At 37.2% G+C, this 20,973-nt stretch overlaps 1 long non-coding RNA gene across 3 annotated transcripts in view; it reads right to left on the reverse strand.

The window, feature by feature from the left end:
• The window catches only part of LOC116590414, a 37,259-nt gene extending 17,232 nt beyond the window's left edge, over nucleotides 1-20,027 (reverse strand). Inside the window, exons 1-4 of one of the 3 annotated variants that reach the window (XR_004285592.1) lie at nucleotides 19,873-20,027; nucleotides 19,280-19,374; nucleotides 9,399-9,527; nucleotides 2,065-2,151 (exon numbers count right to left, since the gene is read on the reverse strand). This is a non-coding gene — a long non-coding RNA (uncharacterized LOC116590414). Of the gene's footprint in view, nucleotides 1-2,064; nucleotides 2,152-9,398; nucleotides 9,528-19,279; nucleotides 19,375-19,428; nucleotides 19,670-19,872 lie in introns of those variants that run through there. The other 2 variants (XR_004285593.1, XR_004285591.1) reach the window with 2 other exon arrangements.
• Between the last annotated feature and the right edge of the window lie 946 nt (nucleotides 20,028-20,973).

A 20,973-nucleotide genomic window follows, 5' to 3' on the forward strand; every position in this document is an offset into this window, starting at 1 on the left:
GCAATGGACAGCAATTGTTCTGACATCAGAAAAGAGAAGGGCAAAGAATTTATTAATTGAACATTTACTGAGACTAATGCTCAGTGGGGAGTTTAACACTGAATCTTTTCCTTCATGAGCATTTACTATTATGGGCAACCTTGTTGAGTGTTTATTTTAAATTTACATATGAATTGTGGCTCTTAATGGATTATTAATTTGCCCAAATGTCCTACATAGCAAATGAATTGGCCACTCAGGCCTTGTGACCTAAGTGTCCACATTTCAAGCTACTGCACACACACCCCACCTCACTTCCAACCAAGAGGCACTAGAGCATCTGGTCTCAACATTAAATGGTTTTGCCTGATTGTGCTAGTGTAAGGCAGTCCATTAGAGTTCAAGTGGGATTTGCCCAAGTGGGTATCAATGGTTCTGAAGCAGACAGTCGCTTAACATTTTGAAAGGACATCAATCAATATAATCCATAGATTTTAGGTACAAAGTGAGGAAGAATTATCTTACCTATGCTCATAAGGAAGATAACCTTCAATACAAGGTGACTTGACTCTATTTGTAAATTCAAGTAAATGTGTTCTCAGTTTTCAAATGCTTTGCATAAACAGTTATAGGAAAGAAAAGAAATATGAATCATTTAAGTAACCAGATGCAGGTATTTATTCAAAATGGCACGTTCTCTTTGGATGTCAAGTAAGAAAATTTATTTTCTTATTTTTTTTTTGTCTGTGAATATTATATCTTGTAGCTCATAGACAATTTATAATAGGATTGTCCATACAAAGACACTTAAGTTTATCTTCCCACTAATGCTATTTGTGTATAGAGCTTTGGACTCTCCCCCATCTATCCACAGTATTTCTATCAATAGGATAGAGATATCCTTACAGGAGGGGAAAACATGCAAGGAACAAAGTTCATCTGCCATTGTGTTTTTGTTAAGGAAAACATGTTAGATGCACAAGGACCAGTGTTTTTGGAGCCCAGTAATACCGAAGTCTGCTTTACCTGTGACACAGACATGTAGACAGATTGAAGGACAGAAAAGGAAGGGAGAGAGGGAGGGCGGAAGGAAAGAAGGAGAAAGAAAGAAAGAAAGAAAGAAAGAAAGAGAAAAAAAGAGGAAAGGAGAAGAGAGTAGAGGAAAAGAACAGAAAAGAAAAAGAATAATAAAAAGAGAAAAAGGAGATAGATGGAGGGAAGAGGAAGAAAGAAAGAAAGGAGAAAGAAAGAAAGAAAGAAAAAAGGAAGAAGAAAGAAAGAAAGAAAGAAAGAAAGAAAGAAGAAAAGAGAGAAAGAAAGAAAGAAGGAGAGGGAAAGATAGAAGAAAGGAAAGAGAGAGGAAGCAAAGGAAGGAAGAAAAAAAGTAATGCTAGAAGAAAAAAAGTAATGTCTGGAAGAAGAAGACATTCTTTTGAACAACTAGCATTTGTGGGTTAGTGAGGGTTTGCTTAAGCAACACTGTGCTGTATGGAGCACAGTGTAGTGTGCTCCATACAGCACACTGTATGGAGTAGTGAGTGTGAGTAGAAGTAGTGAGTAGCGAGTAGTGAGTAGTGAGCGACCAGAAGTCTGAAGAGATAAGTTCTATTCTTTGCCACAGATTTCACAGCCTTAAACAAATCTCTTAACCTTATGAACTTCCTTTTCCAACTCAAAACTCTTAATCTAGAGGAAAGCAAGCTAACATGGTCTAAGCATGAGAGAATGTAGACATTTGAGAAGACCTGAAATAGTTAAAGGCATGGCCAGACTTGGGAAAGGCTTGTTTGTGGCCACATGTTTTCCCAGTGTGTGACCTGCAGGCACACACCTGGGCTCGGTCAGGTTACACCTCACTCCTTCCCACCCCCAGGTCAGGCCCTGGTTGATGATAGACCCAGGCCCCTCCTTAATTAAGTATACCAATCACCTAAAGCAACAAGAGGGTATTAGGGAATATTGGATGTCACTCAGTCTCTCTTTAGACTTCCTTTCCCTTTAATTATTTCAAAAGAAAAACACTAACTTTAAAAAAAAAAAAAAGGCAGAAATAACATAAGCCAAACGCCTTAAAGGAATAGTTACCTGTAAAGAGGAAATGACGGTTTGGAGTTTTCACAGCACTGTATTTCTCATTCTGAGAACATTAATGACCCATCACCATGTAGTTTCCTAAAATGAAAGTTTGAAAATTCTTATTTGATTTTTTTTCTTACAGTCATTTTATTGTTGTTGTTGTCCCTTAAATCTAAGGAGCTAGAACATGCTTAAAAACATTACTGATGCTTTCCTACCCAAGGAATTCTTTTCTCACAAGGGTCCCACAATCACTGATGGTTTGCAGAATTAAGCACATCAAAGAGAAAGAAAGGGGGCTTTCACTTGTCCAATGGCAAATGCAGGTAGGTGGAACAAACTCTTTCTCCAGCTAAAAAATTGATAAGACAATTAGAAATTTACAATCTATCTCATGCCAAATAGAACAGAGGCTTTGCCTTCCCCCATTTTGGACAATAAAACTGAGAAGATAAACTAATGGAATTTTTTTTAAGTTGGTCACTATGTATCTACACCTATTTCTTTTGTTCTTTCTTGTTTAATTTCATAGATGAATATTCCCTCAAAAGATTACTGAATGGTATTTACAATATCAGGTCTAGAATATCACTTAACACATTTCCTTATCTGAATTTCTTATCAACCCCTTGATAGCTCTACTGTTATTAATATCCCCAAGAGGAAACAAATACTTACAGAAGTTTTGACTTGCTGAAGCCCACACAGTGAAACCCACTCTAATCTCAAAAAGCCCATTTTCTTGCTCTTACAAAATCCACAAAAATGAAGTCGGACCTCAGTAACTTCTAGAGCAATCCACTTAGTGCTTTGCCCTTTCTAATCACCTGCTTCTAGGTGTCCAGTAACTTTATTTCCCTAGTCACTGCCAGCTCAGGACTATTGGCTAATGTATTTACCACTGAATTTTTACCACAATGTGACAGTCATTTACCATTCTCTATTCTTCCTCTCACTTCAATGTGATAATTACCTAATCTAAGTAACTACACAAGGATCACTACATGATAACAGAGTATTTACCCAAGTCATGTTTTATATTTTTGAAGCTCAGCAGCATTCTCTTTAAACAAAAATATTACCTATTGATTGACTGATCATGAGAATTCAAAACACAGTGATTTGATAATCTAGAAAAAGTAAACCAATCCCTTGAAAAACACCTTCTGCCAAAATTCACTCAAGAAGAAATCGATTATCTGAATAGACCTAAACTTATTTTAAAAGTTGAATCAAAAATTAATAATCTTCCCAAACAGAAAACATAATGTCTAGATGGGCTCACTGGTGAATTCTACCAAATATTTAAGGAAGATATTTCACAATTCTTTATAATCTTTTCAGAGGACAGAAGAGGTAATACTTCTTGACTCATCTATGAGGTCAGTATTGTCCTAATACCAAAATCAGAAAAAGATATTACAAGAAAACTAATGACCAATATCTCCTATAAATACAGATGCAAAAATCCTCAACAAAACCTTAACAAATTGAAATTTTAAAAAGTATAAAAGGAGTATACACCACAACCAAGTAAGATTTATCTTAGATATACAAAACTAGTTCAAAATCAGAAAAATCAATTTTGTAACCCATTCCCATCAACAGATTAAAAAGAAAATCACAAGATTAATCAACAGATGCAGAAGGAGCATTTGACAAAATGTAACATTCATCATGACAAAACGTTTAAGTAAAACAGAAATAAAAAGGAACATTCTCAATTTGATAATTATCTACAAAAAGAAAAAAAAAATCTACAGCTAACATCTTACTTAATGGCCAAGAAACTCAAAGCTTTTTTGTATATGAAAAAATCTACAAAACTTTAGTGAATAAAAAAAAGAAACTTAAAAATTGTGATATATTCCATGTAAGAAGATTAGATTTAGAATTTAGAATAGACTAGACTAGAATTTAGAATACCTCAACTGTGGTATTGTCAAGATTATAATTCCTCCCAAATGGATCTATAGATTCATTGTGATCCCACTTAAAATCCCAGCAAGTTATTCATGGATATTAATAAAATTGATTTTAAACTTATATGGTGGGATAAAGACTCAAAATAACCAAAACAATATTGAAGGAGAAGATCAACATTCAAGAATTAATATTATGTACCTGACACACTGTAAGGCTTTACTTACTAGAAAGACTTATTATAAAGCTATAGTAATGAAGAGAGAGTACTCAAGACATAGGCAGTAACCTCTTCAGCATCAGCCTCAGCAACATTTTTTGGATATGCTTCCTCAGGTGAGGGAAACAAAAGTGAAAATGTACTAATGGGGCTACACCAAACTAAAAAGGTTTTTCATGACAAAAAAAAAAAAAAACATCAATGATACAAAAAAAAAAAAAAAGAAGAAACCTATCAAGTAAGAGAAGATATTAGATCTGATGTTAGATCTGACAAGGGAGTTAATATCCAAAATATATTAAAAAACTCAAACAATTCAACACCAAAAATACATATATTATCTGATTAACAAATAGATGGCTCAAATAGCATTTTTCCAAGAAGACCCTTCTTGGCAATAGATACTTGAAAAGATACTCAACATCACTAGTCATCAAGGAAATAATGAGATACCACCTTACACCGTCGGAATGACTAGTGTCAAAAATGTAAGGAATGACAAGTGCTGGTGAGGGATCGGGAGAAAAGGGAAACCCTGTGTTTATTGCAGTAGTATTTATAATAGCCAAGATATGGAAGCAACCTAAGTGTCCCATGATAGATGGATGTATAAAGAAGATGTGGTATATGTGCAAACAGTGGAATATGAGTCATAGAACAGGAATGAAATCTTGCCATTTGTGACAACACACATGGAACGATGAGGTATGATGCTAAGTGAAACAAGTCAGAGAAAGACAATAGCATATGATGTCACTTATATATGAGATCTAAATAAATGCACACAGAGAACAAACTTGTGGTTGCTGGATGCATGGTAGGTGGGTGAAATTGGTGAAGGTATTCAGAGGTACAGACTTTTGGGTATAAAATAAGTCACCAGGATGAAAAGTATAGGGTGGGGAACATAGTCACTGATGTTGTAATCATGTTGTATGGTGACAGTTAATAACTACACCTACTGTGGTAATCACTGTGTAAAAATGTGGAATTGTTAAATTACTATGTTGCACACCTAAAACCAATACAATGTTGTATGTCAACTATATTTCAATACCATTTCTTAAAAATTGGTGATTTTGAGTCATAAAAAAGAATCCATAATTTACAAGGTTGCTAAGTTGTATATCCTCCACAAAAAGAACATATTTGAAAAAAATTAGTATGGTAATTGAGTACACAAAGTTCAGAAAATCAGAGCCTAATATTTTCTTGATATGGAAGACCCAGGTTTTCCTGGGTTGAGTATTTTCACAGACAGGAAATGTCAATGAACCAATCACTCTACAAGAGGGGTATAGGATTTTTTGCCTCAACAATTAATATTGCAACTTCAAATTAAGTTCACAACTTTGATTAAGTGAACTTGATTTTACATCTTTCTTAGTCCTCATGATAAAAGTTACAATTTCAGTGAGTATTCTTGTCTATTAAACCCTAAACTTCACTGGCGTAATTAAGACTCATTTGAAGTAGAATTAACTCGGACATGTTGGCAGGAGAGGCTATAGTTAATTCCTATTTCCTGCTACTTCTTGACTTCAAATGTGTCCCTGGGATGGAGAAAGGGGGCAAGTGTTCTCCACACACTTTGTATTGTAAATACATCTTTTCCCAGATTTAGGTTTCCCTTCAAGAGTGAGCCCCTGGGACGCCTGGGTGGCTCAATTGGTTGCACGACTGCCTTCGGCTCAGGTCATGATCCCGGAGTCCCGGGATCGAGTCCCGCATCGGGCTCCCAGCTCCATGGGGAGTCTGCTTCTCCCTCTGACCTTCTCCTCGCTCATGCTCCCTCTCACTGTCTCTCTCTCTCAAATAAATAAATAAAATTTAAAAAAAAAAAAAAAGAGTGAGCCCCTGAGCTGCTGGCCACTTCATACCTTCTCTTGGATAATTTAAGAATTATCCAACTTCAGCACTAAATGGATCCTCAGAAGCCATTTCCTTCAAGTATAGAAGCTCTCTGTGTGTCTATAGAAAACCTCTCTAGAAAGGTAATAAGAATATTAACATAAATTTATTTCTCTAATCGAGGAGTAGAACTACCTCTAGGGAATTATCTAAACTTAAGGTAAAAAAATCAACTTCACTTCTAAGAATGGCAGTAACATAACTGGGAAATGACTCTCCAGAGAAAGAAGAAAGGAAAATTTAATATAAGTATATTTATATGTATTATGTATATTATATGTAATATATAATATATGAATATAACATTTATATATATAAAATAAAAAAATTAAAATAAATATATATTTATTATATATTATATATAATATATATGCAGGTATATATATAATGCAGGTATATAATATATATAATATATATGCAGGTATATATATAATGCAGGCATATAATGCAGGTATATAATATATATATAATGCAGGTATATTATGCAGGTATATAATATATATATGGGCTAAAATGTATATATGGGCTAAGGGCAAGCTGAATGAAATTTCTTGTGGTCATTTTTTAAAAAATCAACAAATGATTTGTTCTTTCTTCTATAGCACAGACAAATAAATGTGAACTTCTAGTTAATAGAAATTTTCAAGGTATTGGAGCTTTGTTTTAGCATTTTTTTTAAAGTTCATAAATAGTTTTCTCTCTGATTATAGCAGCATTATATGTTTACTATAGATAATTTGGAAAACATAGAGAACAGTGAAAAAGAAATAAAAAGTATCCATTATCTTTGATTCCACTCAATTACATGACAGTAATATTTTGAATTTTTCTTTCATCTTCCTACATGTGTTTATGGATATGCATTGATTTTATAGAATTAAGGGCATAGGACACTGGGACATATTGTGCCACATACATTACCTGCTTTTTTCACTGAAAGTAATTTCATACATAATTCTCAATATCATTTCATATCATCAAGGAGAGATATTACTGGCTAGATGTTATACAACAATAAAAATGCAGGTCACCTAATTCCTGTTACATAGAGAGTAGCAACATTTCACATCCACTAGGGAATGTTGGATTCACTAAACATTGTTAATGGAAACTTTTGACAGGGTTGGGGGTAGAGTCAGTATCTCCCTTGCATTATATACCAAAATAAATCACTGGCAATTAAGGTTAAAGGTAAAAAATGAAATGCACAAATTTTCTAAACATGCAGCAAAGCACAGAACAAAAGACTGTTACGTTACGACTTAAGGAATTTCTACTTAACAAAATATAAAATCTTAATCCAATTAGGAAAAATATTTGCAACATTTACAATAGCTAATACATGTAAATATTTAATACATAAATATAAGTGACACATAAAAATACTTATAAATTAGAGAAAGATGAATAAAGAAAAATTCAAAAATCACATTGAGCCAGATTTGAGGAAGGAAATTACAAAATATTCAACTTTATTAGCAATCAAAGAAGTACCTCTCACATGCCATTTTCTGTTCTTTATTGATTTTCTTTTCATCAAAACAAAAAAAAAATCAGCTGATATTATATATATATTAATAATATTATTTATATTGTATATTTTTCTGCCGATGCATTATGAACATTTGTGTTACGTTCTTGGTTATGGTTGTACATGCCCAGTAACTGGCTCATGTTATATCCATGTAGCAGTTATCTCAAACTTGCAGTGGTACAGAGCAATAAGAATTTATTTTTTGTTCATGGCTTTCTGAGTCAGCTAGGATGGTTTGGCTTCAGGTCACAAGTTTGCTGTGGTAGCCTTACCTGACTTGTGAACCATCCTTTTCCTGGGACAGGCCAGGTGGGCCATTTGCCTCTTCTTTTTTTTTTTTTTTTTAAGATTTTATTTATTTATTTGACAGAGAGAAATCACAAGTAGACAGAGAAGCAGGCAGAGAGAGAGGAAGGGAAGCAGGCTCCCTGCTGAGCAGAGAGCCCGATGTGGGGCTCGATCCCAGGACCCTGAGATCATGACCTGAGCCGAAGGCAGCGCCCAACCCACTGAGCCACCCAGGCGCCCCCATTTGCCTCTTCTGAGGATGGTATAATTAAAAGGAAGCAAAACCAGCCCCCAAATTCGATTTCAATTCTCTCTTGCCTCATATCTTCTAACCTCACATTAACCAAAGGAAGTCACACTGCGAAGTCCAAAGCCAAAGGAAGGGAAGTGTAGTCTACCCTTTGTGAGAGTGTATTGCAAAGGCATATACCAGACTAGGGGTGTGGTAGGCTGAAGAATGGAGGACAATAATCCTCCCCAGAATTGTATGTGTGTGTGTGTGTGTGTGTGTGTGTGTGTGTGTGTGTATTTATATATATATATATTTATATTTATATATAAATATAAAACATTTATATGTATAATATATGTATTTATATATAACATAAAACAAAATGGAGATATCACATTCATCTATCAATTATCAATATGCTTGATTACAATCGACAATATTAATAAGAATATGGAAAAGTGAGACACATATTCTTTGGCCATGAAATTAGCATTATAGATATAACCCAAGATGCACTCAAATATTTATTTTACATGGGTATTCATTACAGTATTATTTATATTAGAGAAAATTTGAAATCAAGCTACTCTTACCTTGAGATAACTGTTTCTTTTCTTCCTATATTTAATTTTACCGACAAAGCTAACATTTCTCATTATTCCAGGTAATGGCTTGCAACAGTGGCCAAAGAAAGAGAAACGCATTTTCCCTATTAAATCTTCTATAACTATTTGAGTTCATTAAAATAATCACTTATTGAGTATCTACCAAATTTTAGGAATTAGTTAGTCATATTCCTCCTGCCCATGGGTTGCTCAGATAAACAGCAGAGGGCTTTGGAGAGAATGTGAATGGATTTTTAAAAACCCCAATGATATATAAATGTTCACTCAGCATCTTAAAATACCCAGATGGAAGACAACGAACTCAACTGGAAGAATCGGTGTTGATCCCATAAGGAGGAAAAGTAAAAATTTAGGCTTTGGATCTAAGTCTGATAAGAATGGTAAACGTTGAGAAACCCAGGTGGCTCAGTGGGTTAAGCCTCTGCCTTTGGCTCAGGTCATGATCCCAGGGTCCTGGGATCGAGCCCCACATTGGGCTCTCTGCTCAACAGGGAGCCTGCTTCCCCCTCCCTCTCTGCCTGCCTCTCTGCCTACTTGTGATCTCTGTCTGTCAAATAAATAAAATCTAAAAAAAATAATAATAATAATAATAAGTAAGGGAAATCTTACCAGGAGTTCATCAGTATCAGTACCTCTGAAAATTCCCAAATTACTTTAGCATTTGTGTCTATGGCTCTTGATTGATGTCTCTACCCAGCTTCTACAGAGAGAAGTGGTGCCTTTTTCTCGGTCCAAAACCTCAAGAAAAAAATGGAACACTGGCTTTGATAAGCGATCCAAAAGGGAACAGTGATAGATTTCAGGCTACCTGATAAGCTATGGAAAGCCTACTTTTTGTGGTGCTTATTCTGACTTCTGATTTTAGGTCCCAGTTTTAGTTTCTATTCTACAATCCCAAATAAAGCTTTACAGGAGGGAGAGGGAAGAGCTGGGAAGGTTTATTCACTTACTAAGGGTGGTTGGAAAAGAAACTAATTGTAATTTAATAGTCTTCCTTTGCTGCATAATATCCAAAATGTAAACTCAAGGAAAACATTGTCTCACAGAGGCCACTATTACAGGCAGAAGGCTGTCAAGTAGGTGTCATGGCAAAAGGCCCCGGGAGACTTGTATGCCTTGTATTTATTTTGGTCATCCACATATTAATTTGTTTACAAAATATTGCAGCAGATATTAGACAGCTTGACTCCTTAGTCTCTTTTAAATGGTTTAGGAGCATAAACAAATTGCTAACACCAGAGAAACATTGACAGGGAGAGTGGTAAGCCATCTTCCAATCAAAGCCCACCCGTGTCCTTGCTTAATTGGTTAGAGACATGGCATCCGACACATAGAAATCTGCCTTTCAGCCTCAGTCACGAAGGACTCAAAAGACCAGGTCAGGAATTGAGTGCATCAGAAATTGTTCTTCTGCCCTAAACGTATAAACAAATGAAGACTCACTGAAACCAAACAACCCACCATTTCTTTTGATCACTTTTGAGTAAAAAGGAGCTCCGCGGAGGGGGGGCAGGCTGGGACCCCTGATTTGAACAGCATCAGCAAAAAGCAACTCATCTTTATCTGGAATTAACTACAAATTCAATTAGAATAAAAACCTTCGCCCACCTCGTGGAAAGGATTTTACACAAAGAAAACCAGATGTTTCAAACAACATTGAGAGTGCTTTGCCTAGCGGCCCAAGGAATTTTCCATCTTGTAAGCCCAATCGCTGGTGAAAGTTACACAGATCCAGGGTCCTTAACTCTCAAAACGGCTCCATTTCCTGGGCTCCTTTAATTAGATTTACTTCCTTAACCAAGTAAGATTGGGTTGAAAGAATGGTGGGGAGGAGGGGTAGGACTCTAATGAACTTGGTGGGCAAGTTTAGAGAAGGTGGAACAGTAAGAGGCGAAGGTCTCTTTGGGAGTTATTTCACAGATAAACCTTTTCTTATTGATTGTGAGCTTCTTCTGTTGGGGAAAAAAAAATAGTAATAACATTAATCACTAGAGGTTGGGCTAAGATCATACCTTAGTTCTATTTTCAGCTTTGAACAGATTATAGGACAATGGAGCATAAATGGGAAATGGAAGAGATTTAGAACAGACACAGATGTTATGTGAGGGTAATACATGTGGGGGACAGTCGGTGCGGAAAGGTTGTGAAAGAAGAGACACAGCGGCATCGCTCATACCACACGTAGGAATGAGCACACTAGCACCAAAGGGGCCCCTGAAGGCTTAAGTGACCTCCGCTTGGTTTATGGATTTGTATTTTTTTATTTTGTATTTTTTGTATTTCCAATATGTATTTGTATTTTTTTAAATCTGTCTTAATTTGTATTGAACCAGAATAGAGAGTGAGCCTGGGCGTTAAAGCTAAGTTTTTACAAAAGAGACACAGTGAATTATTAGGGCTAATATATATGTGACCACTCTTTCATAGCTCTGTTTGTCACTACATTAGACAAAACAAGCCCAAGTGGGGTTCAGTTTCCACTTCTTCCCATAGTGTGGTGTTAAATGTGTCCTATCTTTGTTCAGACTTTTCACATTCTGATTACAAGAGTTTCCTAACAGCTATTTCTAGTCCTTTTAGCCCTATTGTAGAGTAATTCATCCCCCAAATATAGTAATAATGAGTTCCCTAAAGGTGAAGAGAGCCTCTTGTATAAAATGATTAAGGTTGGGGTGCCTGGGTGGCTCAGTCGGTTAAGTGTCAGCCTCGAACTCAGTTTCATGATCTCACGATCCTGAGATCAAGCCTCATACCAGGCACCCTGCTCAGTGGAGAGTCTGCTTCTCCCACTGCAACTCCCCCTGCCTGTGCTTTCTCTCTCTCTCTCTTTCTGACAAATAAATAAATAAAATCATAAAAAAATAATGGTTAAGGTTCCCCATCTTCTTAAGGAAAACTATACTAGCTCCTTACTTTTTACAAAGTCTCCTCTGATTTTCTGGATCATTTTCTGTTTCCTGTTGCCACTCTCAATCCACTTTCTTGAAGGTGTTATGCCCTTTGAACTCACCATTGCCATTCTATCTGTATTCAAGCTTACTGACTTCATGCCTCCTATGTACCTGGGTGCTGGTATAGGCACCGGGAACAGACTGATACACAAAAGAGGCAAAATCTCTGACACCCTAGGCTGATCTTCTAGAAGGGGAAGACAGACGATAAGCACACGAGCCAGTAAGTACGTATGTGTGTTTCAAGAACACCAGGAAGAAAACCAAAGACGCTGAAGAGCAGAAGAGGGTGCTTAGTTCCGGTGTCAAGGAAGGTCTGTCCACAAAGCTAATGACATGACCTGAGGAGGAATAAAATGGGACCATAAGGCATATGGTCAAGTGTGAGCTCTACCTTGTACATGGAGTCCATAGGATATCCCATCACTATAAATAACATTCCTGGTTTCCAGAATGCTAGGTCCACTTCAATGTATTGGTTCCACCAAATTTGACCAGAACATTCCTTCACTCCACACCACGGGAGCTGGTTACATGTTTGGCCCCTGAGGCATCTGAATATGCCACTTTCTCTAGGTCCCCTGAAGACTCCACGTGAAGTGCTTCCTCCTCTGTTCCCATGCTCCCTTCAGGCCCCTTTTGTCACGTACCATTTTCCCATTCTCCTTCTTCTCAGGTGTGGCTCTTCAGAATACATTTGACTCATCTTCCTATCCCCAGGGTTTATCACAGGCCCTTACAATTAGCAGATGTTAGGTCATTGTTGAATGAGTGATGAAATGAATTAATGAATGAACACACAAGTAAATAAAAAAATTTTAGTAATGTAGTCTAAGGGCAGAAACCCAGAAACAGGAAACTATACGCACAATGTGGAGGATTCATCCCTTTGTTAATGAAATATTCCAGAAGGATCCTAAGTTAACACTGCTGTATGTTCTCAGTAGATCATTAATGTTTTCTCAACTGTAAAAGGGTGATCATAAATGAAATGTAGAAAGGATCACCCAGATACCCACAAACTCTTTTGTCTTCCTTCAGTCTACAGGTACAGTATTGTGGGGGAGAGGGTGGTTTCCGGAAGGGGAAAAGGACCGACCCCCTGGGACTAACTCTCTAATGCAGGGGCAGAAATGCAAAGCAGGGAGGCCATCGGCTGTTGGTAGCTAATCCTGTCTGGCTAGGTGCAACAAGAAAGAGAAAAGGGGCGAGGGGCGACATGGAAACTTCGGTTTGGTGTGCTTAAGGAAAGCAGAGGGAGACAATCCGTGGAGTTGCAGCATGTTGAAGAAATCAGAGATAAGACTTAGTGCAGACTCTAGACTTGGAAACTCTTGAATGCCTGAGACAGATATGACGAAAGATCAGGAATTTCTTCTTAGTGGTGCTGCTTCAAATGTCACAGACTCTGTCAGGAAGCTAAAGTAGCCATGCTTTGAAAGTTTCACATAAGAGGCTACCATAGAGATACAAAGTAAGGAACACATTTAACTTAGCTCACAGCAGGGTGTACTGTTTGTGTCCAACAAACCAACAAAACTAGTTCTTTTTCTTGTGGTACTTGAAGAGTTGGGAAACACTTTTAAAATTGTTATTATGTTGTCATTTTATCCTGACTACAGCTAGTGAAACAAATAGGCAGGTATCATCACTCCTATATACCTGAAGGGAAGTAGGCTCAGAGTGACTGAACACGCTTGTCCTGGGCTGTGGAAGATTCAAGCGTCATAGTCGGTTTTTTTGTTTTGTTTTTGTTTTTGTTTTTGTTTTAAACTCTAAGTACAGAGTAATTGTATAAGTAATGGCAGGACTTTTTTAAATTAATTTTTTTACTTGAAGATAATCTTGTATTTACATGCAATTATAGGAAATAATACACAGTGACACTTTACCCAGCTTCCCCCAATGGTAGTATCTTGCAAAATAATAGTACAATGAAACAAGCAGGATATTTATCTTGCTTTTATTTATTTATTTACTTATATTTATTTTGGCTTGGGGAGTGGTGGAGGGAGAGGAAGAGAGAAAATCTTAAGCTGGCTCTACACCCAGTACAGAGCCTGACATAGGGCTTTATCTCAAGACCTGAAATCATGACCTGAAATCACGAGTCAGATGCTTAACTGACTGAGCCACCCAGGGGCTCCAACAAACAAGATATTGATGTTGATACAGTCAAGATACAGAACATTTCTACCATCATTATATTTGCCCTTTTGTAGCCACACCTACTTCCCTCCATCCTTTCTTCCTCCTCAACACCTGCTCTGATCTCCATTTCTGTAATTTTGTCATTTCAGTAATGTTCTATAAACAGAATTAAACAGTATGTAACATTTTGAGATTGACTTTTGCCACTCACTGTAGCTTTCTGAGATTTATACAGGCTATTGTCACATGTAGTAACAATTGGTTCCTATTTATTATTATGCATGTACCATAGTCTCTCTAACCATTTGCCTGTTGAAGGACAGCTGAATTGTATCCAGTTGCTGGTTATGGAACATAAAGATGTTATAAGCACTCGTGTGCAAGTTTCTGTGTGAACATACATTTTTATTTATCTTCTATAAATGCCAGGAGTACAACTGCTAGATCATAAGGTAGTTGAATATTAACGTTTTTAAGAAAATGTCAAACTGTTTTCCAGAGTTGTTTTACCATTTTACTTTCCCGTAAGCATTTTTGAACATACCAGTTTCCTTGCATGCTTGTCAACATTTGGTATTTTCACCATTGTTCATTTTAGCCATTTAGAAGTGCAGAATGTGGTTATATCTCACTGTGATTTTAATTTATATCTCTCTAATGGCTAATGATGGAAAACATCATTTCTTGGGCTAAGTTTAACTGTTGAGTTTTGATGGTTCTTTATATATTCTAGACACCAATCATTTGTTGGATATGCGCTTTGCAAATTTTTTTCCCAGTGTGTAGCTTCTCTTTTAATCCTCTTATAGGTTGTTTCTGGCAATTATTTTTCTCATCACTGTTTTACTCTGTCCCACAATTTGTTGAGGTTGTTTTATGGCCAGAATATGATCTATCTTAGTACATGCCCTGTGAGCACTTGGAAAGAACATGCATTATGCTGTTGTTACTGAAGGGTTCTATACATGTCAATTGGGTCCTTTTGGTTGGTAGTATTTTCTATACTCTGAGTGATTTCTTGCCCAGGTATTCTATTAATCATCAAGAAATGGAAGAAACTCTCTATTATAATTGTGAATTTACCTATTTATCTTCCAAGTTTATCAGTTGATGCTTCATATATATTTTTTAACTCTGTCATTTGGTGAATATTTATTTAGGATTCCAAGTCTACCTATATACTGACCCTTTTACCACTACATAGCCTAATGTTTATATGATATAATCTTTTTCTCCCTTTTACTTTAATGTGTCCTATATCCTTATATTTAAAGGGATTTCTGTAGACAGCATATAGTTGGATTATGTTTTTTAATCTAATCTATGAATCTCTGATTTTAATTGGTATATTATAGACTTTTGCATTATGTAAGCAGAGACCTTTTAGAGCTAAAGTTTGACATCAATTCCTTTTTTTTGCTTTCTGGGTTTTTTTCTCTTGTTTTATTTATTCTGCTTTCCTCTGTTATTGACATTTTTGTAATCCTGTTTTTATTTATTATACATTTTTGAGTGTACTATTTGAATAACCTTTTCTGTGGTTGCCCTACATATTATATTTTATATACATACTTTATCACAATCTACCCTTATAGTCTTTTTACCCATGTGAGTGAAGTGCAGAAGACGACCTCTAAGTCATCATTTATTAAAACAGTTTGTCTTGAATAATTCTTCTATACCTATTTAGAACCAAATAAGACAGTTATAGTTTTTGCTTCAACTCCAAACATAACTTAGAAAAATCAATAGGAGAAGAAAAACCAATTGTATTTATCCATAATTTTACTCACTGTATTTTTCTTCATTTGTCATGATCCTCAAATTGTCTTTTTTTATCATTTCCTCAATGCTTAGAGAATTTTTTCCAGCCATTCTTTAGGGTACATCCACTGGTGACATATCTTTTTAGTTTTCTTTTAAATGAGACTATCTTGAGATATTTCACTGAATATTGGATTTTGAGAATTGACAGTTTTTTCCTTGAAAAATGTTGTGCCAATTTTCTCATGACCTCTGTGATTTCTGATTTGAAATCCAAGTCATTTGAATTAATTTTTGCTCCTATAAATAAAGTGGTTTTTTTCCCCACTATCTTCTGAGGTTGCATTTTGTTTTCACTCATCGTTTTGTCTTTAGTTGTCAGAAATTTGACTATGCTGTGTCTTGGTAAGGTGTTCTTTGAGTTTATCCTTTTTAGAATTTACTCAGCGTCTTAAATATGTAAGTTATGTTTTTAGGGAGTTTTCAGCCATTATTTCTTAGAGACATTTTTAGGCCTACCCTCTTCTTTCCTTCCAGGATTCTGGTAAGGCAACATAAATTTAGAGCTTTTGTAATTGTCCCACCGGTCCTTAAGGTTCTGTTCATTTTTCTTGCTTAATCTATGTTCTCCTTGGCTGTTCATTTTAGGCAGTTTACACAGTGCAATCCCACTGTCTTCGCCATGCAGTGGTTGAGCCATACATGAGTTGGTTGTTTTTTGTTTTTGTTTTTGTTTTTTAATTTTGATATTTGTATATTTTTTTTTTCAGCTCGAAAATTTCCATTCGGTTCATTTTTATATCTTTTAGTTTCTTCTGTGACTTCCTATTTCTTTGTTGAAGCTCAATATATTTTTCATTAGTTTCAAGAATGTTTGTAATTGTTCACTGAGCATTTTTATAATAGCTACTTAAAATCTTTGTCAGATAATTTCTAACATCTGTGTTATTTGATGTTAGCATATAGTTATTGTTTTTTTCTTCATTCAATTTGGGTTCTTCCTTGTTCTTGGTGTGATGAGTGATTTTTGATTGAATTCTGAACATTTGGGTAGCATGTTATGAGACTCTGGATCTTATTTAAACCTTCTCTTTTAACTGGCTTCCTCTGACACCATTCTGGTAGAAAAAGGGTGATGTGCTCCCTCATTACTGCCAGATGGGGGTAGAAATTCAGCTTTCCCATTTGGCTTCTGTTGACATCTGAGAGGGAGAATGTTCCTCATTACTGTTGGGTGGGGGTGGCTGTTGCAGCTCCCCACTAGACCTCCAATGATATTTCCCTATACTGGGTGGGGAGAAGTGCCTTATTACTCCACCAGCACCACAGGGGTGGGGAGGGGGGCTCTTTACTGTGGCAGGGATGAAAATCCTAGCTTCCTACTTAGCTTTGTTTGACATTACCCAGTTACTTTTTGTGGTGTTTGCTCTAATAGAGTGGTTATTGTCCAAATGTTTTATGTCTTGCTAGGTTGCCCTTTTCCTGGTCCTTTGGCTAGAGAAAACAGGCTTTTGTTGGGTCATCTTGTCAGTGCCTATTACTATTTTTGAGTTGTTGGCATTTTTAACTCCAGGCCTAATATATATGAGGAAAAACAAAAACTGAAAACTAACCATCGTGTCATTTCTTGGGTCCTGAGATCCCTGGCTGGTCTGCCTTCCTCTAGTCACCTTCTTATATTTGTTTTATACATAATTTCCAGAGTTTTCTCTGTACATCGCAGGAAGAAAAAAAGGAAGAAAAAAAAAGTGGGTGTACTCCACATTTCATGGAATTTTGTAAAAGAACTCAGGGTAAAAGAGAACAGAAGTAATAATCATAATACTATTTAATGAGAAGACAATCTGATTATTGTATTGCTACCATTTATCCTTAGGAGAAAATTTTTTCCATACTGACACGGAAGCTTAATCAGCATTTTCATTGTTTTTCAATTAATATATTAGTTATGGCAAATCTAACAATTTACCAAATCCTAAAGAATTAGTTCTGAATCCTGTTTTTGCACTAAGGTAATTATTGCCCCAACACCTAGTGAAGCTATAGAGAGAATCTGGAAGATGGTGGATCAGCAATTTTTATTTTCTTCTTATTTTTAACCTTTATTTGATTTTTAACCTTTAATTTCCCCCTTCACATAGCTGCATAACAGCACTTAGTTCAGAAGCTGTTAACACTAATTTACATCTTCCTGGACCTACGAACTTCAAAAAGGGAGCTTATTCCAAGTACCAAAATAATACCGTAAGTGAAGGGATCTAAGAACGCATCTGATCATCATCCCAACCACAAAATTCAATCTATTTTGTTGTTGCTGGTACTTATTTTTTCACAGACTTAATGTAATGCTTCTTCCCAATGCAAAATGGCAAAAAGATCTAATGCAAATTTAATACAGAATGTTTTAACATGTGGCAGGACAACGCAATGATGGTGAAAAGGTCAGTTAACCAATGGGTTGGTTTGTCACGATGGCACGAATGAATTATTTTAAATGATTCTCACACTAAATTTTCCAGATGTTTTGGCCATGGGCCAAGATAATTAATATTGCTAATCCACTGGCTGGAATTAAGTTGGCAAGCTAATTCACAGCATTAGAAATCGGAACTCTGGGTTGGTTTGTTGGTAAGCCATGTGCATTATGTTTAAATGAAACGTGATTGTCTCATCACTGACCCAGACCAAAAATTTGCTGAGGTACTTGAGATGATTATTCATTTTTCAGCCTCAGAAAGTAAATCTAAGAAGAGGAGATGCCATGTTTTCGTTTAATTTTTATTCCCAGGAGACATCTCTTTATATTCATGACAAGTTTTAGGTTTGACGCTTCTGTCCCTTAAAGATTTTCAGTGGGGAAGTTTAAAAGACAGACATTTGTTTTCAGTGGAGGAAGAAAAAATACGTATGTCTATATAATACATATATTTTTTTCTCAAAAAATTAAAAATAGATTCACAGACTTTGCCAAGGCATTAAAAAGATTCAAATCGTCAACTACCGACAAATTACCCAATTTATTGATATGTGTGTTGTTCTTGCTTCTAAACATAGTGGTGCTGCTTGAAATGCTCACATTATGCACTTACTTTAGGTGACCCTACCCTATAAGATGAATAGATGACACTGTATATGCTTTCTGAGTTTGTTTTAAGCTAGAATATGTGCACCCCACGCCCACCTACGTGGCACACAGAAAAAGTGGAGACATCAGGATCAAGCAACTAAATTGGGATGAAAAAAAACTTGCCTTTGGACACAGTGTGGCACACCACCGCCCCAGATTTTATACAGTCTCATTTCCCCTTGCACAGACCCACTGACAAGAGGGTATTACAATTTTTGCTGACATCAGTGACCTGGCATCGCTGATTTATTCCCTGCTTGGGTTTACAGAGGAATAAACCGGTAATTAATTATATATCAGAACATGAGAATCGACCCGGCAATAATGCACAGGCTAAGAACGCTCTATTTACATATGTAGGTTATTTAAAATATGTCTTGTTAAATAAATATTTAAAATACCTCCTTATTTAGCTTATAAACTGTTTGGACTGAGACTGCAATGTGGTTCGTTGCAGAATGTTCGAAAAGAGTGCAGGAGTTGCCGTAGATTCTCACCTCTGCCTGACCTGCAGAATCTCCTGCCCGTGCCTGCCAGGGAATACAGCAAGTCTCCTTCAGGAAAACAACAACATCCACTCTCTATCTTGCCCCTGAAATATATAATATTGGTAGAAAGATGAGCCTCGAAAAATCATAAAACCTACCTTTCTCTTGAGAGCAGGTATGGAGAACAGAGATCTAGACATAAATTAAGCACCATCCACAGGACCGCCTCAGAGACAGGAGGGAAACACACACAGGAAGGAATGGAAACAGATGATTTTAGAACCCAATATTCTCCTGACTGTGGGTCATCTTCCCTGTGCAAACGTCCAGAGTTGTTTTTTTAAGGAAAGAACAATAAAAGAGAGCACAAGAGTTTCCCCCATCTGGCAAATCAGGACAGAGTCACCATTTCACAACCACCGGAGTAATAAACACACACGTGTGACAAGGCCAACAGTGTGGGAAGACAGACCCTTTGCACCTTGCGGGAGGACCGTGATCAGGATGGGGGGGGGGATGGGGAGGAGGGGGGAGGTCACCCTACAATTTGGTTTGGGGGCTCGGAAAGTCAGCTTTCTTCCTGCAGGATCTCTCTTGTGTACCTGAAAGTGCCTGGTTTTCTGCAGAGCACGTCAGTCCCCGGCCGGAGGGAATCGCAAACAGATCAACGCCGGGCCCACCAGGGGGCGCAGTTCACCAGCACAAAACAGCCCTTCCCCAAAGGAAGCGGCTGAAGGCGCCTCTTCCTCTCCGTTTACACCGCTGACAACGACCCTGATTTTTATCGGTTCTACTAGATGTGGCACTCACATACCTAATCCTGATTTCATATTACCTAATCTCATGCTGGGGTGGGAGGGGGGATCCGTGCGGCGCAGTCATGGACGCGTGTGCGTGCGGCAGATTGTGCAGTGGGACTTGAAAATTACTCCTTGTGATTTATAGAAATGCTTTGGTTTAATTTTATTTATGAAATTAAATGAAATAATTCCGTCCCTGCTTCCACACTAGCTTTCTTCTTCTTCTCCTTCTCCTTCTCCTTCTCCTTCTTTCGTGGCCAAAACAGATAGATGTATCAAGCTACTTATTCTATATTCTATCTCTAGGATAGAATTAGGAACCTCATCTTTCAACGGTGGTGTGTGCATGTGTGTTTGTGAGAGAAAGAGAGGGAAAGACAGACGGACTCCCACAGGTCTTGAAGCCAGGCATCTACCACAGTTTGCGGATACCGCCACTCCTTTCTTCAGCCCGCCCTTTGGCCGGAGCCCTGTGGCTGGGAAGGAAAACAGCTGTCAGAGCAAAGGCCAGTGTTGATGATAAGCCCTTTGTGTGCAAGCTCAGGCTTCACCACCAGCCCGTCCAAACAAGACAGCTGTGGAACTTAGTGACCTGTGTATGGATAGGAAACCCCGAGCCTGCTGAGAAAAAAAGACAACCTGGAGGGCTTTCTAGTAGACGGTGATGGGCTTTGCAAATGATTTCAGAATCCGTGGAAGGAGTTGCCCCAGGGGAACCAAGTTTTACTTTTCCTAAGCGTCTGTCGCTTGGGTTCCGTACCCTAAACCTTCCAGGCACTTCAGTTTCTACCCCTGCCCCTTAAGAGGTAAGCTCTGGGTCAACAGGGTTGGTATCACTTGGGAACTTATTAGAAACGCAGAACCCCAAGCCTCATCCCAGACCCCCTGAGTCAGAGTCTGCCT

The sequence above is a fragment of the Mustela erminea genome, chromosome 5 (assembly GCF_009829155.1).
Source record: "Mustela erminea isolate mMusErm1 chromosome 5, mMusErm1.Pri, whole genome shotgun sequence".
In the NCBI taxonomy this organism is placed as follows: Eukaryota; Metazoa; Chordata; class Mammalia; order Carnivora; family Mustelidae; genus Mustela; species Mustela erminea.